This window comes from Triturus cristatus, chromosome 3_1 (assembly GCF_964204655.1).
Source record: "Triturus cristatus chromosome 3_1, aTriCri1.1, whole genome shotgun sequence".
NCBI classification, from domain to species: domain Eukaryota; kingdom Metazoa; phylum Chordata; class Amphibia; order Caudata; family Salamandridae; genus Triturus; species Triturus cristatus.
The window spans coordinates 411,526,037-411,552,574 of record NC_140583.1 but is presented as its reverse complement, the minus strand read 5'-3'; positions in this window follow the sequence as shown (position 1 = coordinate 411,552,574).

Here is a 26,538-nt window from a genome sequence, read left to right as displayed (position 1 = left end):
ACAGTCTCAAGACATCCATAGACAGTCTTTTCACACGGCTAAAGAACAGAGGTTACAATACCAAAACACTTAGATCGGCGAAACAAAAATGTGAGAAATTTAAACGGGAAGAACTTATATTCAAGGACAGCAAACAACAAACACAGAAGACAACAGACAATACACCCAGACTCATTACAGGCTACAACACTTACCACACGAATTTAAAAAAGATCCTTTACAGACACTGGCACTTAGTATGGAATGACCCTACCAAAGGACCAACCTGCACAAAATTCCCCCAGTTGGCGTTTAGAAAAGCCAAGAGCATGCAACAAGAATTGGTAAACAACGCACCCATACACAACAAGGGGGGAACTTGGCTCAGACCACAGAGGGGTATTCAGAAATGTTCTAAATGCAAGGCCTGCAAACATGGTGTGAACACAAGAACCATCTCTCTTCCCCTTAGAAAAACCCCTTTTGAAATCTGAGGAAGTTTTTCTTGCAAAACGGATTTCGCAGTATATGTCCTTCGCTGTACCTGCAACAAAATGTATGTAGGGAGTACGATACATCCTGTACATGTCCGGATATTGCAACACCTCAGGGCCATCACAAACGATGACCCGACTTATCCGGTAGCGAGACATATCAACCTACATCATGAGGGCAGAATAGATGAACTATCCTATTTTGTAATTGACAGCATTGCAAAAAACATAAGGGGAGGGAACAGACAATTAAGTCTGAGACGACTGGAATCGAAATACATTATACTTCTGGACAGCAAGATCCCCAACGGGATGAATGCTGACGAAGCGCTAAATGTACATCTCTAAAAATTAGCAAATGCCTAACTGTGTACGTATCCCGCTCCTGAACTCCGATCCGTAACATGTGGATCTTTCTCTTTTCACAATACTTCAATTTTTCATGGCACACACACCTTTATTATATTTTTTCATTTTTTAACACTTTGCTTGTCTGCCCACTTGGGCTTTAGAAACAAGCATCAAATCAGTTTGACACATTGAATTTCACACACCAGTGCATTATCATAGTATTTCATGCAGAGTTAAACTAACACATGGTGTTTTCCTTGCTAATACGCATTAATATTTTTCCCCATACAGGTTAAATGCGAAGTGTATCTTATTTAATTACTGCATTACAATTTTGGTTATATGGTTTAGACATACCTGATATTTTCTATGTCTATGTATAGAGTTGCTGTGGCAACTGTGGTGGAATGTGCCTCGTTTTAGTGATATAAACAAACACTGTAGAGGGACCAGATGTAGTGAAGAAGACTGTTTATCCGTCGAAACGCGTCTGGGCGTCCTTGTGAAATAAACATTTCTTTGATTTATCGTCCCACGGAGTCAGCGCCTGTCTTTGTATGCCAGAAATTCAGGATTGGTTTAATATATATTATATATATATATATATATATATATATATATATATATAGTTCGGACCTATTTTCCATAGGAAATCCGCAACATTCTATTGGGAATATCTTTGGCGCCGAATGATGAATCTTCGCGAAATTCTCCAAACTTTTGGCCAGCTCCACTCCGCTCCGTAAGAGCACCCTCCCCGAACGGGGCGTGCACCCTCCCGATCGCACGCTGAATGCTAATTGGCTGTCGAGTGTCTCTCTACATTCGAAACCAGGAACTGTTGGCAGCCATTTTCTGCCTCGGTAGAAGCGAGGCTGAAGATGGAAGGGGAATAAGTGTGTAAAAGATATAAAGGGGGCAGAGTGGAAATACTCTGACCCTCTAGATCTGCTTAGGGGGTCCCAGAAGGACCCCCTGTGGCCCCCTTTTAAAAAGAAAAAGCGGCGAAATGCGCGCATCCTACAACGTTGGATGCACGGATTCTCTTGCGGTGGGTGCGCGGATCCACGGCAACGTTTTTTGAAAAACGACAAGAAATCATTGGTTGTATAACAACTTTCTACACTGAAAGGTAGGGTATATAGTTTTGTTTTTTAAAGGTATGATTGTTATTGGTTAACAAAAACAGATTGTAAGGAACATTATATATGATAAGCTGATATGTTGAAAAGTCAAGCACACTTGTCTTGTGTAGGAACATTGTGTGCTAAATAGGCCTGGGCGAAGCACTACGCTACGCTCGCGTAGTTTGCGAAGATCGCGCTACTTCGCACTACGCGAACTGCACGTAGCACAGTGCGAACACGCGTAGCGTAGTGTTGCGTAGTGCTGCGGTCATTTTTTGCTTGCTCGCGGTCCTCAACGTCAAGTTGGCGACCGCGAGCAAGCAAAATTACATCCCGGCGAGACTTTTTCCTTGTTCACGATCGCGAGCATGGAAAATAAACCTCCCGGCGAGATTCCCAACGCGAGGAGGTCAGGTTTCTCATTGCGAGGGGTCGCGTATGCTCGCGACCGCTCGCGATGAGAAACTACCAGTTCGCGTTGAGAAAGCTGCCGCTCGAGTAAAAATCTACTCGAGCAGCAGAAAACTACAGCTCGCACTGTGCAAGATGCCATTTTCAATGATTGCACAGTGCCGGTTGCTTGTCCGCACTGTGCAATCATTGAAAACAACATCTTGCACAGTGCGAACATGTTACTACGCAGTTCGCGAAGTGCTACGCGTAGCTCGCGTAGTGCGAACTTCACTTTGCGTAGCTTCGCGAAGTGCTACTTCGCGAACTACGCCCACCCTTAGTGCTGAACTTGTGACCTGTGAGTTCAGTGCAGTGTTCCATGACCTGTTTCTATGGTAACAGGCAGAAGGCAGATTGGGGGAAGGGTTGACATGTATTTCAGTTGGAAAGGGTTGAAATGTTTAACCAATAGAAATGTGTGTTTGCTTTTAAGTTTATGTGCGAAGGATTGTGATTTGATGTTTACATGTATATGTGTGGAAAATGAAAGGGAAACTATTTCATTCTTTGCTTTTGCTGAGAGGTGCACAGTGCAGAGATTCTGTAAAAGAAAATATGGTGAGTGATTGATATACTCCTTAATCTACAAAAAAACTTGAAAGATGAGTTATTTAATTGTGAGGGGATGTATGTAGACTATTTTGATTTTAATCAGACTATTGTATTTTTCCTGCTAAAGTGTAGGGAGTACTTTTTTTCTCTACAATGTGTGTGCATGTAGAAACCATTCTGTGATTGGCATTTGTGTTTTTCATGTGTTTGTAGACAGATAACTGTGCAGTTTTTATATGTTGGTAGAATTAGAAACCAGTCATTGTTTATGAATTTGTGAAATGAGTTATGTTATGTTTCTATACTAAAATGTAGTACTACTTCTAGATGAAGAAATGTGTTTTGATACAGTGCAAGGGATAGTGTTGTTTGTCTAGAATCCCACAGTGAGGCTGTGTGCATTTGGGAACGACTGTGAGAGAAGCATTTGGTAACATCGTGTATTTGCTGACAGATAACTGTTTTAAAACCAGTTAGGTTGTCAAGTTTTAGTAGCATTAGAAGACAGTTATGGCTTATTCTTTCATTAAATGAGTCAGGCATTGACAGTAAATTGCAGTCGTGAAATATGTAGATTGTGTGCAGTTCTCTTACCACTTGCACTGTAGTGAATGAATATTGGTAAACTCATAGGGATAGTGGTGCTTGTCTAGAATCACACTGTGAGTCTGTATGCATTTGGGATCACTGTGAGAGAAGCATTTGGTAACATCATGTATTTGCTGATAGATAACTGTTTTAAAACCTGTCATGTTGTGAAGTTTTAGTAGCATTAGAATCCAGTCTTTGCTTATATGTTGATTAAATAAGTCATGCTTTGACACTGATGTGCTGTACTTAAATATGTAGACTGTGTGCAGTCCCCTTACCCCTTCCAGAGTAGTGAATGAGTTTTGGTAAAGTCCTAGGATAGTGTTGATTGTCTAAAATCACACCGTGAGTCTGTGTGCATTTGGGTCAGGATTGTGAGAGAAGCATTTGGTAACATCGTGTATTTACTGACAGATAACTGTTTTAAAACCTGTCATGTTGTCAAGTTTTAGTAGCATTAGAAGCCATTCTTTGCTTATGCGTTGATTAAATTAGTCAGGCATTGACATTAAAGTGTAGTCGTGAAATATGTAGATTGTGTGCAGTTCCTTTACCACTTCCACTGTAGTGAATGAGTTTTGGTAAACTCCTAGGGATAGTGTTGTTTGTCTAGAATCACACTGTGAGTCTGTGTGCATTTGGGAACCACTGTGAGAGAAGTGTTTGGTAACATTGTGTATTTGCTGACAGATAAGTGTTGTAAAACATGTCATGTTGTCAAGTTTTAGTAGCATTAGAAGACAGTTATGGCTTATGCTTTCATTATATGAGTCAGGCATTGACAGTAAATTGCAGTTCTGAAATATGTAGATTGTGTGCAGTTCCCTTACCACTTGCACTGTAGTGAATGAGTTTTGGTAAACTCATAGGGATAGTGGTGATTGTCTAGAATCACACTGTGAGTTAGTGTGTATTTGGGATCACTGTGAGAGAAGCATTTGGTAACATCGTGTATTTGCTGACAGATAACTGTTTTAACACCTGTCATGTTGTGAAGTTTAAGTAGGATTAGAATCCAGTCTTTGCTTATGCATTGATTAAATGAGTCATGCTTTGACACTGATGTGGTGTACTTAAATATGTAGATTGTGTGCAGTACCATTAACTCCTCCAGAGTAGTGAATGAGTTTTGGTAAACTCATAGGGATAGTGGTGCTTGTCTAGAATCACACTGTGAGTTAGTGTGTATTTGGGATCAGTGTGAGAGAATCATTTGGTAACATCATGTATTTGTTGACAGATAACTGTTTTAAAATCTGTCATGTTGTGCAGTTTTAGTAACATTATAATCCAGTCTTTGCTTATATGTTGATTAAATGAGTCATGCCTTGACACTGATGTGCTGTACTTAAATATGTAGATTGTGTGCAGTCCCCTTACCCCTTCCACAGTAGTGAATGAGTTTTGGTAAAGTCCTAGGATAGTGTTGATTGTCTAAAATCACACTGTGAGTCTGTGTGCATTTGGGTAAGGATTGTGAGAGAAGCATTTGGTAACATTGTGTATTTACTGACAGATATCTGTTTTAAAACCTGTCATGTTGTCAAGTTTTAGTAGCATTAGAAGCCAGTCTTTGCTTATGCGTTGATCAAATTAGTCAGGCATTGACATTAAAGTGTAGTTGTGAAATATGTAGATTGTATGCAGTTCCTTTACCACTTCTACTGTAGTAAATGAGTTTTGCTAAACTCCTAGGGATAGTGTTGTTTGTCTAGAATCACACTGTGAGTCTGTGTGCATTTGGGAACCACTGTGAGAGGAGTGTTTGGTAACATTGTGTATTTGCTGACAGATAAGTGTTGTAAAACATGTCATGTTGTCAAGTATTAGTAGCATTAGAAGACAGTTATGGCTCATGCTTTCATTATATGAGTCAGACATTGACAGTAAATTGCAGTTGTGAAATATGTAGATTGTGTGCGGTTCCCTTACCACTTGCACTTTAGTGGATGAGTGTTGGTAAACTCATAGGGATAGTGGTGCCTGTCTAGAATCACACTGTGAGTTAGTGTATATTTGGCATCACTGTGAGAGAAGCATTTGGTAACATCACGTATTTGCTGATAGATAACTGTTTTAAAACCTGTCATGTTGTGAAGTTTTAGTAGGATTAGAATCCAGTCTTTGCTTATGTGTTGATTAAATGAGTCATGCTTTGACACTGATGTGGTGTACCTAAATATGTAGATTGTGTGCAGTACCATTAACTCTTCCAGAGTAGTGAATGAGTTTGGTAAACTCCTAGGATAGTGTTGCTTGTCTAAAATCACACTGTGAGTCTGTGTGCATTTGGGTATTATTGTGAGAGAAGCATTTGGTAACATCGTGTATTTGCTGACATATACCTGTTTTAAAACCGGTCATGTTGTGAAGTTTTAGTAGCATTAGAAGCCAGTGTTTGCCTATACTTTGATTATATGAGTCAGGCTTTGACATAAAAGTGCAGTCCTGAAATATGAAGATTGTGTGCAGTTCGCTTACCACTTCCACTGTAGTGAATGAGTTTTGGTAAACTCCTAGGGATAGTGGTGCGTGTCTAGAATCACACTGTGAGTCTGTGTGCATTTGAGAACCACTGTGAGAGAGGCATTTGGTAACATCGTGTATTTGCTGACAGATAACTAATTTAAAACCTCTCATGTTGTCAAGTTTTAGTAGCATTAGAAGCTAGTCTTTCCTTATGCATTGATAAAATGAGTCAGGGTTTGACACTAAGGTGCAGTACCATGTACTATTCTGTTCACTGTGGCAGAACTGAAAATTTAAAAGTTTTATCTAAGCACTGTCCTAGAAGTAGTCGGATTATTTAGTCAGTTTCTAAGTACCAAATAGACTGCTTCAAATGTCTATGCAGTATGCATGTAGTGTTCTAACATACTCTACACTTGTCTTTTACACCTTCAATTACCTAGTCAGTATCCATACACTTCCAGGAAATATCCTGTCACTTCCTTTGCAGTCCTCTGGAGACCCATTCAACAGCATGTACTAATCCATTCACTGTGCCAAAACCCAAACACTTATAAATTCACCAAGACATTCTCTTTCCAGTACTCTAATTATTCAGTCACTGCCTAAGTATTCATGCAGAGAGCCAGGTCTTAGCATATGGACTTCTTCAAACCCCTATCCGCTATGCATGCAGTCCTCTAAGCACCTACACACTTGTCTTTCACACCTTCAATTCCCCAGTCAGTATCCATTCACTTCCAGCAAACACCCTGTCACTAAATTTGCACTCCTCTAGTGACCCATTCAGCATCATGTACTAATCCATTCACTGCACCAAACCCTAATAAATTCACCCAGGCACTCTCCTTGCAGTACTCTAATCATTCAGTCAGTACCCAAGTACTCATCCAGTGACCCAGGCCTTAGTATATGGACTGCTTCAAACCCTTATCCACTATGCATGCAGTCCTCTAAGCACCTACACAATTGTCTTTCTCACCTTCAATTCCCTAGTCAGTATCCATACTCTTCCAGGAAATACCCTGTCACTCCCTTTGCAGTCCTCTAGTGACCCATTCAGCATCATGTACTAATCCATTCACTGTTCTAAAACCCAAACACTTATAAATTCACCAAGATACTATCTTTGCAGTACTCTAATCATTCAGTCAGTGCCTAAGTATTCATACACTGAGCCAGGCCTTAGCACATGGACTGCTTCAAACCCCTATGCACTATGCATGCAGTCTTCTAACCACCTAGACACTTGTCTTTCACACTTTCAATTTCCTAGTCAGTATCCATACAGTCCAGCACTTGTGACTGCCTTTGCACTCCTCTAGTGACTCATTCAGTACCAAGTACTAATCCATTCCCTGTGCGAAAATCCTAGCACTTATAAATTCGCCTAGGCACTCTCCTTGCAGTACTCTAATCATTCAGTCAGTACTCAAGTAGTCATGCAGTGAGTCAGGCCTTAGCACATGGACTGCTTTGAATGCCTATGCAGTATTGATGCAGGCCTCTAATCACCTACACAGTTGTCTTTCACACCTTCAATTCTCTAGTTAGTATTCATACTCTTCTAGCAAACACCCTGTCACTCACCCAGTGTGTCTCCTTATAGTACTGTAATCATTTAGTCAGTTAGCATGTAGTCTTTTAGTGAGGTAGGCTTTAGGGCATGAACTGCTTCAAAGTAGTATGCAATATGCATGTAGTGTTTTAATGATCGTCACACTTGTGGTTCAGGGCTATAGTTTCTTAGTCAGTTTTTATATAAAATGTGTTTGTACAGTAATGGAATAGTATACATTTGAAAGTTATTAATATACATTTATTTGTGATTCTTTTTTACAGATACAGAACAGGAGTGTTTCTCATCTGTTTGCACTCTTCTCGTGCAAGATTGTTTGGATGAAGGGTCCTTAGGTGTTTCATCATACTTGCTGTGCCGCACGAGTATTTTTTGTAAGGATCCCCTCGTAACAGAACTCTTTGGCAAATCTTGCGAATGAAGAAGGTGGCATTGGTCTTTGTTTGCCCCTTGGAAAACATTAAAAATTTCTTCACCACTGATGAAAAACGTTGTGGGCGTGGTGCCTTCTGCAAAAAAAATTCCTCAGATTCTGTAAATATTTTAAAGCGGCAACATTTACAGTTTTTGTAAGTTAAACTTATAAAATGTTGTTAGCTGTATACATTTTATATATCTGTGATTTGTTTCTTGTGGTATTTTGTTAAGAATACCATGTTGTTGTTTTTTTAACAATCTTTTTGATTTTCCAGGTCTGTCGTCGACATCCGTGGTTCCCACAGGAGTGTTCTGCTTTGTTGTTTTGTATTATTGTTGTTACATTTTGTTTATTAGTTTATTGTTTATATTTATGTTAATAAAAATATAAAGTTTGAAAATAGTTTATCGTTTATATATTTATTATTATAAAAAATAAAGTTTGAAAAAAAAATTAATAATATTTTTGGTTGTTCTCTTAACTGCTGTGTGACTCTTTCTTGTTCTTATTACTGTTATTTGATGGAGTCCACCATGGTGTTAAATTTTGGGGCACTTATCGCTGGAATACTAGTGATATCTGTAGTTTGCACCAACTTCTGAATAGTGTGTTAGATTTATCTCAACTTTACTTCCGTTAAAGTGCTGATAATGAAATGGAGAGTAGCCGTTTCCATGCAAAAAGACACAAGGTGCACCTTTCCAATTTATTCTAAATACTAAAATCCTGTATTGTATTGCACTGAGGTATTGGCTGCACTTACAATGTACACACGAAATCTATTAAGAAATCTCATTGTATTTATATTGATTCGGAATAGTGCGTCAGGTGCTGGATCTTGACGAGATACACTGCTCAGTTCGTATATTGTTCTGCATACGAAAAAAAATCACATCACAACTTTCACACTAATTGCAATGCGAAACAAATTCCGGCGATAAGACACGTTAGCACCAGGGATTTTACACCTGCTTTCTGCTGGTGTTAAGCAGGACAACTACCTGCACCATGAAAGGGAACACAGCCAAGAGCCACATCAGAACAGCCACAGGTGCCATAAAGTCAATGAGCATGATACAGGGATACCCATGAGGGCCAGAAGACTCATTTCAACAACTCCAGGACTGCCAATGCCCCCCAAACCCATATCTTAGTAAGTGTGTCCCTGTGGTCATTGTCTTAGCATGATAGGCACGAGCCCTGCAACATCACAGTGTGCTATCACCTCAGCGTTGGCAGTGAGCCTGGATGTGTAGCTACGTACGCATCCTCCTGCATGCACAACTGGCGTGTGCTGGTCTGGGGTTCACAGATCAGTGAAGTGTGTCTCTGTGTTCTGGTGTGGCCTGTTACAAGAGCCGCAGCAGTCAATGTTGTAAAGTGGCATGTACCACCTCCAAACGGCACTGTGATGTTGTTGTTGGAATGTAGCAGGACATGCGCAAATAGGCATTACAATGGCGTGCCGTACGAGTGCACGAGATACAACAGCTCACCGTACAAAAGTGTGGGGGCTCGTGGGAGGGAGGAGCAGCCGTTTGGCAACATAACACACAGTGAACTTGACCATGTGCCTCATGCTGGGCATCTCATCCATGATGATCACGGTCGCAGACATCCCACAACACCAACGACTGGCCTTTGTACACATCCTGTATGAATGCAGCGTGGTTTTCACTTCTATGCTCGTTCAGTGGTGTGATGTTGGCGGGTTGTGTGACTTGTGCTCCTTGTTGGTGTGTTTCATTTTGGCCATTGTTTGTCTATACTTGTGCTGTACTTAATTGTGTATGTGTGCCATTCTGCCCATCTCCCCTCATCCCCCCACTCTCTGCTTCTTCCTCTTCCTGGTGCTGTTGTGTCTATAATTTTGTTGCTGCACACATAAATACATGTAAAGAATAAATTAGAATAGTTCCTTGATTCTTTTAGGTTTCAAAACTTCTCTATTGGTTTCTTTTTAATTTTCTATATGAACAGTTTTTTTTAATATTCAACCACACATAGAAGTCAGAAGTGCAACGTATTCTATCAACACACTTTCTAGAACATTCTACAACACGTGCAGGTTAAAAGTTCATCAATTTTTTAAAACTTTACGATATTTTTTTGTAACATTTTATTGAACATTTAATGACACGTGCAGGTTAAAATTTGACGATTGTTTTAAGTTCGAACAGTGCCTTTCAAATGCAAGTAGCAGGTGTGGTTGAGCTGAGCAAATTTTATCCTATGATATGTACTCCACGTTGAAACTGCTTTTTCTTAACCAATCACAAAGATGCTTTTCCACAAAGCTAATGTGCACCCTACTTTTAAAAAAGAATGCTTTTCATGATATCTTCAGAGATAAGTTATAGATAGGAATTAGCATTTAAAAAACCTTTGAAATTCACTGAAAAAACCATAGGTTTCATGCACGTTATAGTTAGGAATTGGCATTTAAAAAACCTTTGAGATTCACTGAAAAAACCAAAGGTTTCAGCGGCGTTATAGTTAGGAATTGGCATTTAAAAAACCTTAGAAATTCACTGAAAAAACCATAGGTTTCAGGGGTGTTATAGTTAGCTGGACATTTCCCTCGTACAAAACCATTGAAATTCCCCTGTTATAGTTAGTTCAGCTAACTATAACTCGCGCCCCCACAATGCACTGCTGATGACGTCACATATTAAATCACTCATGACATGGTGAGGTCATAAGCAGTGCATTGTAGGGGCGCAAGTTATAGTTTTCCTCACTAAATATGAGGCTGAATTTTACTAGTTTTGTACGAGTGAATCCTAAGCCTTCAGCCAATTTCTAAGGTCTTTTAAATGCTGATTCCTAATTATAACATCCTTATAATCTTTGGCTTTTTTCTGTGAATTTTTAAGGTTTTTTAAATGGTAATTCCTAACTATGATGTCCTTGTAACCTTTGTTTTTCTCTCAGCGAATTTAAATGCTTGTTTAGAGTGGTTGAGAAAGTGGGGCCTCTGACCAGCTGTCAGGAATCCCAATGTCTAGGACGTACAGGAGGTACCAGGAGGGCTTCTTGGCCCCCAAGGTCTCTCAGGAGTAAAGTGGTTTTCTTCCTGCTACCAGTAGTGCGCCTGGAGGTACATTGGCAGAGTGGTAGAGAAACGGGGCGCGGCATGATTCCCGAACACCTCTTAGCAATCCTGCTGTGAGGGACGAACTGAAGGGGTAGATAGCCCCCAAAGAGACAGGGAGCCAACTACCCCTTCTGTTACCTCCAGATTGCTGAGAGGTTGGTGGAAGCCATGCCCTCTTTCCCCACCACTCTGAAAATGCACCTCCTGTTGCACTAATAGTAGGGGGAGGAAGTCTCCTTAGCTATTGAGTGTCCTTGGGGCCCAACTACCCCTTCTGTTTCCTGCACTTAGCTGGATTGCAGAGGTTCTTTGGTGGCCTCACTCCCTTTCTCCACCACTCTGCAAATGTGCTTCCTGGTGTACTACTGGTTGAGGTATGAAGTCCACTTTACTCCTGAGGGTCCTTGGGGGCCAACTCCCTAACTTACTGGTTGTGGTGGCCACGCCCCCTTTCTGCACCACTCTGCAAACCCACCTCCTGGCACACCACTGGCTGGGGGAAAAAGACCATTAAAGTCCTGTGGCCCTCAGGAGCCAAAGGGACTTAATCCCCCAACCAGTAGTGCACCAGGAGGAATAATTGCAGAGTGATCTACAAAGTGGGCGGGCCTCTGGCATTGTGCGGGTAGCGTTTTTTTCCTTTTTAATTCTAAGGGACAGGGATGTGTGGCCCCCCTGCCCTGGGCCAGGTAATTTTAGAATGGAGAGTGGTGCCACAAGGCCCCCTACCTGGGACGGCTTTTTCTTTTTTTGAAATAGATTTTTTTTACAAAGGAAGGGGGCCACGTGGCTTCATTCCCTGGGGGGAGTTTAGCCCCTAGGGCCCCATCCCCTGGGGCCTGTCCTTTATTTATTTATTTTTAAATATAGGAGGGGTCCAGGTGACCCCCTTCCCGGGCCCTGGCCACAATTCTCTGTTCCACCCAGTTTCTCGTGCCAGGATTTTGCCTACCCGGGGTTTAATAAAAGAGACAAACAGGAGCCAGCGTGTTTCAATTTTAAATTTTGTCAGACATCCATAGGTCCACCCATGAATTTGTAGCAAGATTTATTTTTTTAAATGCTTTTAACCGCAGCGAGGTCTCTGTGGGATCCCCACACCATATCTTGGGGGGGTCAGGCTTTTCCTTTCCTGACCCATTTTATTTATTTTTTACTTTTTTGTGGGACTTGACTTCAAGCCTAGTCCCAAAATGGCTGCCATCCCTTCCTGGTTAAAGTGTCGACAGTCAAACAAATTTTTGTAGGATACACGAGTCCACTGCAAGGACTTGCGTCCCCAGATATCTATTCTTTTCAAACTTAAATATCTCTAAACTATTGAGTCAATTTCTACGAAATCACAAAAAGTCTACATTCTGGACCCATATTTAGCTTTCTGCCAACTACGTTCATTGATTTCGAATTGTAGTTGTGTTAAAAAAAATGAAAAAATCCCCATAGACATAGCATAGGGAAAACACATTTTGGGACCCAATTTTTCTCATCCCTCACTTGATGGATCACCCCAAAACCTTCAACAAAGAAGCTGAACAAAAAGGGGAGTTTTTTGAACATGTCATGAATTTTCATCAAGCAGAGCCAAAGTTATTGGAAAAACAAAAAATGATTTTCCAATGGAAACTTTGGTCCTAACTATAACTACCTACTGGTGACTGCCAGTATGTAACATACATGCATACACACATATATACATACATACATACATACATCTATATTATCTACTGGCGGTCGCCAGTAGATAGTTATAGTTAGGACCCTGTTTCCATAGGAAATCCGCAACATTCTATTTGGAATAACTTTGGCGCCGGTCGATGAATCCTCGCGAAATTTTCAAAATAGGTGGGGCGCTACGCTCCGCTCCTACCCTGAAAGTCTCGGGGGGATTCGTCAAGCGGGGGCTGAGAAAAAAGGGGGGTCCCAAAACGCGTTTTTCCCATGCATTTTTCCATAGGACCTTTAGACACAGCTACAGCCCGAACGGCTGAACAGAGTTACTTGAAATTTGGCAGAGAGGTAGTCCTCAGGTCAATGAAGTGCCTTTTGTAGGTCTGGTGTAAATCTGTTCAGTAGTTCCTGAGAAAATAGCATTTAAATCAATATATATATGTGGGCGGAGCCTAACCACACATCTCATCCTGAGATCTGATTGGCTGTCAGCACTTCATCCAAGAAGTGTTGGCAGCCATCTTGGGACCAATATACATGATAGCACCTCATTAAAAAGCATTGCAGTTAATAGAAGATTTTAAGACTTTAGTTACATTATAAATCATTTGTTGATGGTACCATACTCATTTTAGGAATTGTGGTATGTTCTAAGGTGATTTCACCATGTGAAAAAGCCTTCTGCTGGGATATCATGATTGAGAGAAAAATATTTTCTCATGCTTTTACCACAGAGGTTTGGAAGGTGATCTGTAAGCTAAACTGAGAGCTTATTTTCTGTAAATTCACATTATCTTTCTCAGTCATGTGAGAATGAAGTCTGACATTCTCAGTAAAACATGTACATCCAACAAGGGCAGAGACTGTCAGTTGATTCCTTTGTGTTCTACTGCAGCTTTCCAGAGTGTTCCAAAGAACTACTAGAGCGCTAACCGTCCTACTTATGATAAATGTATGGCACACCTGAAGCCATCTTGCTTGGATTAAAGTGGTAACTCTTAAAACATTTAATTTAAAAAGGAACAAAATGAAGTGGTTCATTTTTCCATAAAAAGTATGATTAGTGCTGCATAAAGAAAAATTAGGGCACATTTTGAGTGACTTCTCAAATCCTGGCATGCAGACTGAAACATGCACTTTCAATACCAGCAGCAGTTTTCCCTGGTGAGCAGTAGCTTTACTACAGTGATCTAATGAGCAAAAAGAGTGCTAACATTCTGATTTTATGGCAAATGTGTGACACATTTGAATGCCTTCTTGATGGAATCAAAGTAAAAAACTGAAAGTATTTCCTACTGAGGAGACTGCAGTAAATGAGGAAATTAGGAAACTTCATAACAAATAAGTCTCCCAAGATGGCCACCAGAGACAAAAGAGCCCAAATGTAGCCCAAATATCACCCAGATGTAGCCCAAGTATAGCCCAATGACAGAATGTCCAAGAATGTTCTTAAAAACAACTAGAGCACTTACTGTCTTCATTATGACAAAAGTATGGCACACCTGAAGCCATCTTGATTGGAATAAACTGGTAACACTTAAAACATTTAATTTAAAAAGGAATACAATGAGGGGGTTCATTTTGCCATAGAAATTATGATTAATGCTGAAGAAAGAAAATGAGGGCACATTTTGAGTGACTTCTCAAATCCTCTTCTATTTATTAAAAAATTCTGACATGCAGACTGAAACATGCACTTTTAATACCAGGAGCAGACTTCCATGGTGAGCAGTAGTTTTACTACAGTGATCTAATGAGCAACTAGAGTGCTAACATTCAGAATTCATGGCAAATGTGTGACATATCTGAATACCTTCATGATGGAATCAAAGTAAAAAACTGAAAGCATTTCCGACTGAGGAGACTGCAGTACATGAGGAAATTAGGAAACTTCATAACAAATAAATCTCCCAAGATGGCCACCGGAGACAAAAGAGCCCAAATGTAGCCCAAAATCACCCAGATATAGCCCAAATATAGCCCAATGACAGAAGTGTGCAAAACACTTATTATTTTGTGTTTTTGCAGTGTTATATAGTGCAGACTTGTCAGGTATTGGAGTGCTTTACATGAGCATTGGTTACATCACACAAGAACAAATTCATTTTGGTTGTAGACATGGGGAGACTAAGTGATTTGACCAGAATCACAGAATGTCGAGCTGAAGCAGAAACTTCAACCTGGTTCCCCAGTTGCAAAGTCTGCAGTTCTGGAAGTAACACCACATCCTCTCCCCTAAGTGCAACATTTAATCAAGTTGTCAACTAGATAAAAAAACATAAAGATAACAAATAATTTAAAAGTGCTTTGTCGCTATTTGAAAACTCAGAAAATATGTCCTTATTTTAGTCTTTTAGAGCACTAACCATAATTTTGATGCCAATAAGACCCTCTCATATATGTAATTTCTAAAGGAATGCTCTAGGTATTACAGTTTTGATTACATCAAGATGATGTCAGGCGCTCCACACTTTTGTAATAAATATAGAATGTTAGCAATCTAGTTGTTCATTAGGATACTGTTGAGAGGCAGAGGCCAGGGGCACGGACTCTGAAAATTGAAGGCAGGTAGGAGGGTGCAAAGGCAACAATTTAACCACACTGAGCAGGCAGGAAGGGCCGTGGAAGCACAACAGACTATGGAGGGCAGTGGAAAGGGGGGCAGGGGCAACAAACCAACAATACAGGACTTGCAAGAGAGGCTGTTGGAGGGAAGATCTATTACGGGTCAAGGAAGCTAGGGGCGGTCCCCAGAGCCCCGGGAGCCACCACAGAACTGAGCAGGAGAGTGAGTCAGGGACAAAAGGGGCACCTTAATTTGAGCCGGGGTGCCTAGGAACGCTTGCTCCAAAAATGAAGAAAACAGACATATGAGACATGGAATTGGAGGCAGAATACAATGGCAGTTTAATGAGAAGATGCAACTTCAAAGAAACCGCAGAATAGAGACCTAAAGTACAAAATACAGAATCCAGATAATCATACAGCTGTCATGATATTCTCTGTATCTCAATTAATGGACTGACAGAGAGAGAGAGAAAACACATCTATAAATGCATCATGAGAAACAAGTTACACCAAGGAAAATGTTACCTAGGGACACTCACATTTACTCTTAGAGCAAGCATTCCTGCAATTACAATACAACATCTTTTAAATGCAAAAGTAAAGAGAACAATGGTTAAACATAACATGACATTTCATATAGGTAAAATAGAATAAGATACTTCAAGCAAAGCCGAGCAAGACATTTTAAGCAAAGGAAGACAAGAGCTCCCAGTTCTTGGGGAAAACCTGCACAGCCTGTTAACCTACATACAGACGGCGAGGTTGTCCGTCGATATCTGTGGGTGCTCCCTTTTTATATCATTTTGTGGGCTCCTTTGCACGCTACATCTACCTACGTATGCTACCCAAAAGCTTCGTCTGCAGATTTTACCAGACATTTCGTCATTTACCCACTTAATGCTGACAATGGACTGGGTGAAAAGGTCAGTCTCTCAGGCCAATCGCTTATCGTAAGTTCCATAGCGCAAGCAGAAAATAATGGGTATTGTACAGGAATTCAATATATTCATGTATAAAATCTCCTCAGTTCTCCTAACTTGACGCTCTGCGGTTGCCACTTCCTTAAAAGCGGGAAACCTGCCCAGGAAGCAAGTACCAGTCCAGGATGCAGCCTACTGTATGTCGACAGCTTCAGGGGGATGTTGAACTTTGATACCGAGCACGGAGCACTCGGGTAGGGTGGGGGCTACTAGTTTGGAGCAGAAGGCCTCGCAGACCTGCCTTCAGACTGCTATACACTAAAATTGCAGAGCTATGGTCAATTTAACAAAGAGGCCTACATATTGAACAGAAGGGCCTACACAGGGGTTTTATGCTGGCTGAGTGGTAAGGATGTCTCAGGATAATTATATAGCAACACAGGACCCGCTGGTCAATTTAATACGGCCTACAAATGCGGCTGGCAGGGCAAGGACAAGGGTCTCATACTTCACGTGTGGACAGAACGGGCCAGGGGCCCCCTGTGATACAAAATCTACCCTCCTTCAAGGCTGTGGCAATGTAATAGACCATTGTGGGCAGAAGGAAGAGGCAATGGTAGTACAACCATACATGCCAACAGACCCGATTCAGCCAGGAAACGTCCAATGTTTTTAAGCTCAAATGAGCTTTATTTGATCTGTCTCCTGTCTACAATATCCTCTTTTTCAATGTAACTCAAAGGGGAAAATCAATACCCCAGGTTTTTTTCAAAATCTCCCTCTTACCAAGTTCAAAATGTTCGCAAGTATGGTACATTGGATCATGGAAGGAAATGGGATAGGGACATGGACTTGGATAACAGAGGACAGGAGAGACATGGAGAGGTGCACCAAACTGACCCTGCAGGGCAGGCATCAGGGTTTGCAGCAGCACAATACACCACACAGGGCATGCAGGACGGGAGTGCAGCACAACAATCCATAGAAAGCAAGAGGGAGGGGACAGGACCATGCACATGGACAACAGAGAACAGAGGGGCAAGAGGCAATGGTAGCTAGCTGACCATAATGGACAGACAGGAGAGAAGGCTGCAGCATAACAGACCATAAAGGGCAGGAGGGACGGATCAGGGGCATTACAATGGAACAGACAAGCCAGGAGGGAGGGAGTAGGGGTCTGCACATGTAAACAGAGGGCTGGGGGCAAGGGGGCAGGGCAGGAGCAGCAAGATGGCCATGGAGGTCAGGCAGGATGGGCACTAGAAGCAAGACACAACATGAAGAGCAACAGTGAGACTGTGATGGCATACACACAGACCATGGAGGGAAGGTGGGAGGGGGTCAGGGGCAGCTAACTGACCACACAGGGAAGGTGGGAGGGGCCATGGCAGCACAGAAGACCATGCATGGCAAGTGGGAGGGTTAGTGGCAGCACAATGGCTATGATGGGCAAGAAGGAGGGTGCAGGGGCATGCACAAAGGACCATGGAGGATAGAAGGGAGGGTCAGGACCTGGGCACAGACAAAAGAGTTCCCATTACCCCACAAGCAACATACCTTGGTATTCAGATTTCGGCTGACGTTGATCAAATCTCAGATTTGAACTACCTACCCATTACGAACTGCTTCATAATAAACTAGAACGACTGAACCATCTTTATCTCTCTCTATTTGGGCGCTGTAATTTTTATATCTATTTAGATCCATTCCTTTATTAATTTTCAATTCTACTTTAACAAAAGCACAAAGAATCTGTCAGAGGTTTTTATGGGCATACCGCAAGCCAAGACGAGCTGCTAAATGGACCTGTCTCCCGCAAGATCGTGGGGGCTGGTCAGTTCCAAATCTTGTTTATTATTATTGGGCTGCTATGATCCAACATTTTGCCTTTCCATTATCTGGAAAGAAAGTGGAACTACCGCTTTTTTTGGCTCCTTCAATATATTTAATCTCATTAGGTGATGCTACACAAGGGATATTAACATGCATCCTTGAACCAAGCTACTTCAAAAAAACGAGGTTCAAGGTTGCATGGGCCCTGTTCACGATCTGGCAAAAAATCCGTCGTCTTTCTTCCAATCACAAATTCAATTACTACACACCATTGAATGCCTCTGGATTACCCCCAGCGATATTTCAAGATCGAGTAGGTTCCATTTGGGCCTCGCAAGGCCTGACTGATATAGGTGACCTAGCTGACTCTGGCCTGCTGGCCTCTTTCTCCCTTCTGAAACACAAATTTCAATTACAATCTAATCACTTCTTCAAATACCTTCAAATTAGAAGTTTTCTTGATAAAAAATCTCGAGAAAATCCTGCACTCTTTGATAAGATTCTGATGTTTGAATTCGTTAAAAGGAAAGCCAAAATCGGTACATTATATCAAACTTTACTGTCTCAACTCCCAGATGATCTATCCGATTTTAATAATAAATGGGCGGCCAAATTCGGAGTACCCTCCATAGATTTAAAATTACCACTGATGTTAGCCAGGACGGTCTTTGTCTCCGGCACTCTTCGTACCCAAAGTTATATGGCTATGTTCAATCTTTATTATACTCCAGCAAAACTAGTCAGATGGGGGACGGTTACCGGAGGCAAGAGTTTATCATGTGCAAGATGCAAATTTCCATCTGCGTATTCTCTTCACATGTTTTACGACTGCCCCGAGCTATCACTTTTTATTAATCAAATTGAAACGTTTCTCATACAGATTACCCAATCTTCAATTAAAATCTCCGCTGAAATGGTAATTACTGGGTATCAACACGCTATGGTTTCTACAAGATCAAGATATTTACACTCCTTTCTGTTTATTGCAATGGCAATGCTTAGACTCTGTATTACTTCTATCTGGATAAACCCTCAACCCCCCACCTTCTCTCACTGGCAGGCCAGGATGTTGGCATGGTTTAAATTAGAAACCGCTGTACGAACGTTTCAGGGAAGGAGAAGACGTTTAATTGCCTCTAAAAACTGGGCTCCATTTCAAGACTGGTTAGCAAATTAATAATGTATTTCTGTTATACACTGTCATGTATTGTCTCTTTGTTTATATCTTGATTTATTGTATTTGTTTCCATGAATTATATATTGCCAATCCCTCCCCCACCACCACTGGGGGTGGGTTGTAAGAAAAAAAAAAAAAAATAAGGCCATTTATATGTGTGTGAATGAGTAAGCAAACCCTTCTTCTTGACTCAGGAATGTATCTCTCTCCAGTGTTGTTACGAACACTTTGAGAAAGAGATGCTATGGACACTAGTAATTTCTATGGAAAATATGTATGTTGCTGTGATACTGTATGTTTTCACCATAATGAGCAAGGAAGTATCTAGATCACTAGAGCCAACGCGTTTCAGCAAAGTCATTCTTTTGGTTTTCTCATAAATACATAAAAACATAAGCAAATTTAATTGGAAGGGAGATCATGTTTTCTTTTTACACAATTAATGCAAAGTGACCCTTAGAGGGTCAGAATATCATGAAGTAAGCATGGTACAATTTACTAGAAGCTATTGGTATTTTTGGGTGGTGTGGCGATTAAAGAATTCTAAGCACCAAAGACTGCAACCTAGAAAAAAAGGTTTTATACTCAGGGAGTCTGGGTGCCATCCAAAAATAAAATAAATGCACTTTTTTTGCTGCATTCACAGACTCAGGCCCTGGCTTGAGGCCCTCGACTCATGTCTTCAAATAGTTTTATGATGGTGCAGGGCCTGCCATGACTCGTAGCTACACTGATGATCACTGAAATATTTAATTAGTGGCAAGTTATGTTTACTACTGCTTATAAAACATTAGCATTTCTGGTAAAAAAAAAAAGGCAGAACATTCCAGTGAGAAAACACAGCTTAAGCAGCCTTGTAGTTTCCATATTTAGTCAGGAACCACTGTTAGGCGTAGGTTATGGTTATCCCCATTGTATTGCTCATGACATCATACATGATGTTACAGGTGGCATCACTAATGATATCATCAAAAGCATTTATAAAAATGCATTTATTTTGGCTACTGGGAGATACAGTGAGCAGAAAGATCAAATGAGTGCCTATATTTGTAACATTTAAACAAACATATACGACACAGGTCTAAGTTCACTAGTTTCATCAAACCAAAAAGCAGTAAAATAAGTACATTGTTTGCTTACAAAAATACTTTTAATGTGGTGATTTTTTATTCCTGGGTGTGATTTGTATTTGCCTACAACTATTTCATTTTAACAGGGAAATAAAGTGAGGATTAGTTTGGGTGCTAAGATTAAGAATCATTATAGAACGTTTTCCAAACGACAATCGTTTCTTCAAGTAGAAATAGCACAATTCTACATCTCATATTAACTAAATCTAATTCATCAAGTCAACAAAACATTTCACAGACATAAAAGTATAAAAAAGTGTCACTGGATTTATCTTTGCAAGTCTATACATTTAAAATGAGTTTCAGTGCAATATACTTTCTTTTAAAAAGAAAATTGTATTATTATCCTCAGCATAATCTACTGGAACTGGTGTAAATCTGTGAAGAATATTTCAGAATCTATATTATGAACACAGTGAACTTTCATGGCCCTTGAAAAATTACACTGCTTTAATCACTGCATATACAGTATCAATAAAGACACATTATGTCCATCAAAAATATTTATGTATACCTTGCTGAATTCCAGCAGCTTTCTCCTAAGGGTTCATTTTAATTTTTGTTTTTCAGTTGTAAGTGAACTTAATAAAGATATATCAAATTAAATAATCACAATGGATGTATGTATTGTATATTAAAAGAGAATTAAACTGTCGGGTATGAAAATAAGCCATATTATTTCTGTTTTTCAGAAAGAAAGTGCAACATTTTTGACCCAAATAGACTTTTTGTAAACGTGATGCAGATCAGAGCTTCCAAATCCCCTCTACTTCCACGGACGGAATGATTTCACAGTCACACACGCATACATACATCACACGCTGGTGGGGCCCATTACACCAATATTCTCCCTAAATCACTCTATCCGTGCCCTGTAAAGGAGAAAAACACCTTTCACATATGCTCTATCTAATCTGCCTGTACTTTGAGGTCAATGCGACCAGCTGATTGCTGTAGATCTAGCAAAATACATTTCAAAGAATATACAATAAAATCAATAAACATGACCAGAAATAATCACCCGAGACAGTAATTCAAACAAATTGTTCATTTATCTAAAATTTCAGGAAAAGCCAATTAAATGCTAAATTCATTTTCTCTCATATTTACCTATTCTGTCTAAAAATCAGATCCTAAGTCAGAACCGGTCCTCTGTAGAAGATTTAGAGTCTTCTGTCGTCATGTAGAGTCATCGTCCTCTCCGTCAGCATAGGGACCTCGCATCATCAGCTCGGGAAGAAGTGGCGCTAGACCTCTCTAGTCTACTTATTTTTATACTAAAATTTACATTCTAAAAAGTAACATTTCTTTATTCAGAACGGATGAATGGCGGAAATAATGTCATTTTGGTACTCTTTTTGATATTGTTCGTGTTATTCTCACGCATAGATTGTCCCAAATAATGAATAGCAGAATTGAATGTTCATGACTAAATCGCAACATCTACGGATGTCTCTATTAGGTGAATTTGTTGCAAAGATGGGTTCACTCCTAGTTCGTATCAACTTTTTCGTCTTTCAGGGGCTTTTGGCTGATGTCCCAGACTTGTCATCATGCTTATGGCTTTTCGGTTCATCGGAGGTGCAAGGTCACAGGCACAGCGATGCCTTTCTGTAAATTTCCAGCAACTCCAATGCAGGCTGCGGGTGGCAGCCATTTTGTGGCAGGCCACAATGGACAACTTAAAGAAAAGTAGACATAAAACAGAATTACTGCATAGAAATGATTATACAGAGTTATTCTCCTGCTAATACCCTTATGTGTGTGTATTTATCTAGCCATTTGCGACATCAGAAGCCATTAATGCATATTAATTATAAGAGCAAAACACCATAACATCACATAAGCAACATCGTTTTCTGTCAGTTTGCTCACCAACTTAGTTCACTTGCTATTTAGCCATGCAATAGCCTTCCCACGTGTAATTCTCTTGTTAATAAGGTTGATTAGTCAACAATCGACAAACTTTTAATTATTAATAATTAATCAGTAGTACTTTTAATTATAACATGCGAAAATGGAACAGATATTCGGTTTTAAAGTAAAAAACCCTGCTCCATCAATCCCCCCTTTGGTGATATATAATCACCACAAAAATCAAAACCCCAAAAATCAATTTAGTTTCCCCTTTTAGAAGAGTTTGAAATGTCTTCTTGTTCTTGTTTTAGACCCTAGTTTCCATCTCATCTTCCTTTTTAGTTTCTATATACATGCTTTCTCTTAATTCTTCAAGTTCTATTTCTTGTGGATCTCTTTCTGATTTCTTTTGTCTCTTTTTAACATTTTCTTTTACGATTTTCTTTTTATTTCTTCTATATCTACAACACATACATCCTAATCTGAGAATCAATAAGGCAACTATTACACAAGTTAATGGAAATAATATCTTACCAAAAATGGTACTACCTATTTTAGCTACAAAGTTCTTAATAGCAATCATCTTATTAGCCATTTTAGTCCAGATACTTTCAGCTTCCAGTGGTACTAATTCTTCATGCAAATCAGTAATATTTTTGATGTAAACTTTTAGATCTTTACTTTCGTCAGGAATGTAAGTGCAACAATGTTGAACTTTCAGCATTCCACAGACTCCACCCTCTTTTGCCAAAAGAATGTCAAGGGAAAGTCGATTTTGCATCGCCATAGCACGCAAAGCAACCATTTCGGTATTTACCAAAAGAAAGCCTCCAGCGGTGCTTGTTGACAAGCGATCCACCACTGTTGACAGCTTCCGAATGCCATATGCATTTAAAGAAATTCCCACTGCTGGAATTAAAGCTCCAAAAATATCTCCTACAATTTCTGTCCATGTTTCTCTTTTATAGCGTGTTAATGTGTTAGAATGTTCAGCATCATCTACTCTATCCATGTGAAAAATCTTTGGAAAGACCAGGCCAATATAACATGTACCAAACCAATGGTCAGGCAAACGGTAATAAGCCTTGTTCCCACAAATATAATACACTCCCGGAAAAACTGGATCTTCTCCTCCTCTAAATCCCCATCCGGTTGCAATAAAGTATGTATCATGGCACTCACTAGTCCCTATGAAATAATAATCATATTGGGATCTCTTCCTGGTAATGCACAGTTTCCCTTTCTGTGGGGCATCTTTAGCCATAGTTGGACTGGCTCCATTTTTCAACTCCTTTTCCTTCTCCATATCCCACATTGTATCACTCATTTTATGCCCTTCTGCTTTCTTGTACATGTTCAACCTTCTTCTCTCAACCATGTCTAGAAAATTCTTCTCTTCTCCCTTCAAACTGCAAGTTAAATTATTTCTAAAAACATAATCTAAGGTTAATTCTTTCGTTTCTAGAAAAATCTCACCTAAAGTATTAGCATCCTTTGCAGGATTCAGTGCTTTATTCATAGGCAACTGCCCAAGAATATTATCTATATTAGACATATTGTAATCTAATTTCCCTAACTGATAAAAAATACTAATCAACACACTACAAGAAATTCCATACGTAGCCGGAAGATGATGATAAGTCACTCCTTCCGAAACAGAGGCAGGTAACTGCATGCAGACGTAGCAATCCCTTATTTCCATTGTCTTTACGTACTCATACAACAATTTAGAAAAAACATTGCTAGAAAAATCATTAATTGACCTATCTTTATGTATATGTACATTACTAGTTCTAGTCGGAACTACCTTTAATGGACTCTTCCCTATATTAGTCTTGTTCTCAGTATGACCTTCTAAAGTGTCTATAGTGACTCTAAATGAAATCAGTAGAGCAAGCACGCTCCAAAGCAGCATTAATAAACCTGTGCAGCAGCAGCACATTTTGCACCATCTTTTCAGAAAGGTACATCTACTTTTATTCTCAGTGTTAGCCATTTTGTTAATTTGACCGTGTCTTTTGACTTAACCTCTTCTACTCCTCTACTGAACTTTTAAGGGCAGCTAGTACCCAACAGACTATTACAATCTACTAATTTTTAGTATTTCTTCTTCTTCTCTTCTCCAAGTGATTTTCCTTGGATTCACTCAATTTGGATTTTCATCACTTTTCACTGTCTCTTCATCATCATCGAACTGTATCAGGTCCTGAACATCCGTCTCTTCTCCAATGTCGGACAAGATAACTCTCAGGATTCCTACAGCTTCTTCTTCAGCAACCTCCTTCAGCAAAGCCTCCTCTGGACTTCCTTGGCTGTCTGCCTCTTCTCCTTGTTCAGGCAGTGCCACATACGTCCATTCCGGTGACTTGTACCTTTGGTTTGGTTTTCTTATTCTTTTTGCTCTTTCAGGTATCTTTGTTTCTTCTTCTTCTTTAGTTGGATTTTGACTTGACACTTGGTTCACTTTTTCAGCTCTCGAAGAGTTAACTCGTGTCAGTCTGTACCTCAGTCTCTTTATCTTATTTGGCCAAAGATCACCTTTAGCATTTCTCTTTTGTTTCACTTCTTTATTGTTTCTTTCTCTAAGCCAAGTTCTCTTTCTCAGAACTCGTCCTCCATGTATCTCATTGTCACTTTCATCAGACTCTGTTTCAATTGTTTCTGGTTCGTTAACAGCTTTCTTTTCTCCAACAACTTCCTTTTCTCCAACAGTCTCTTTTTCCACCACTTGAGATTTCCCTATTTCTGTCCCTCCTCGGGTCTCCGACACGCAATCTTCTTGCTGTCTACTTGTCCCTTCACCTAGCTTGTTGTTGATGTTCCCTACACCTCCTTGGGGTTTTTCCACAATCTGTCCCTCTCTGTCTTTGTCTGTCCCTTTTTCTTCAATATTTATTTCAGGTGGAACTTGTCCAATTCCTTCATGTGACTCAGGTGTCTCTTCTGTTGGAATGTTCTTTTCTTTTCTTTCTTTCTTTTTGTATTGTTCACTGTCAATTTGAACCTCAGGCAATTCTTCTGAGTCTGAGCTTGCTTCTGCAGTTTGCACTGTTCTCTTCAGAACCTCTTCTGGTGGGATGAAAGCTTCTCTTGACTCGCTTTCCCCACTTTCAGGATTCTTTTTCCTTCTTACTGCCTCACTGTCTGCATCATCACTGGTATCTGATTCTTCAAAGTATTCTTTTCCAGTACCATCTCTTGGATTTGGACTTCTCAGTGTGTGGCTTGCATGTATCCAATTCTTCACACCAGCGCACTTCACAGCAGTCGTTGTGGTCAAGATGACTTGTCTTGGCCTTCCCCACCTTGGAACCAGGCAATTCCTTCTTCTGTGGACTTTTATCCTTACCCAGTCCCCCGGGCTCAGATCATGGGCTGGTTTCTTTTCAAGTGTGGTGGCGTCTTCTCCAACCTGGTGAAACACAGAATGAACTATGTATCATCTCTTGCGGACATTGGAAGGAAGTGGGGTATTGGAATCTGCTCTTATGCGGATGATACGCAGTTGATGGTGACGATGGATGAGAGATCAGAAACCTGCAAAAGCAATCTACACGACTGTCTTTCTGAAAAGGCACGATGGATGCACGATCACTGTTTAAAGCTAAATGCAGGCAAAACAGAGATTCTTTTGTTCGGAGGCGCCAAACGTATGTGGGATGATACCTGGTGGCCACCCTCATTGGGAGTGGCCCCCATTCCTAAACAACGTGCCAGGAACCTAGGTATTATTATGGACGACACACTATCCATGAAAGACCACGTTCGATCCCTCTTTGGCAAGGGCTTTGCCATACTAAAACTCCTTGCTAGGATATTTCCCTGGATACCCCTAGATTGCAGACGGTCAGTGACACAGGCCCTATTGGTCAGTCGTCTGGACTATGGCAATGCGCTGTTCGTAGGGATGAACGAATTTCTATTCTCCCGTCTACAGGTTCTGCAAAATCTGGCGGCTAAACTCATCTGCAATAAAGGCTATCGTGATTCTGCATCGGAATGCCTAACCAAACTTCATTGGCTTCCGATGCGTCAGCGGGCTGCTTTTAAACTGCTTAACCATGCCTATCGGACCCTACACAAGATTGGCCCCTCAATTCTTCATGGAAAAATTGAATTCTACATACCCAACAGGAACCTACGCTCCTGCCAATTGGCCCTGGCGAAAACGAAACGTATCTACAAGGCCAGAACAGGTGGTCGTTCCTTTTCATATCTGGCGGCAAAAAGCTGGAACGAACTACCTTCTGACCTAAGACATACCACGAACTACCT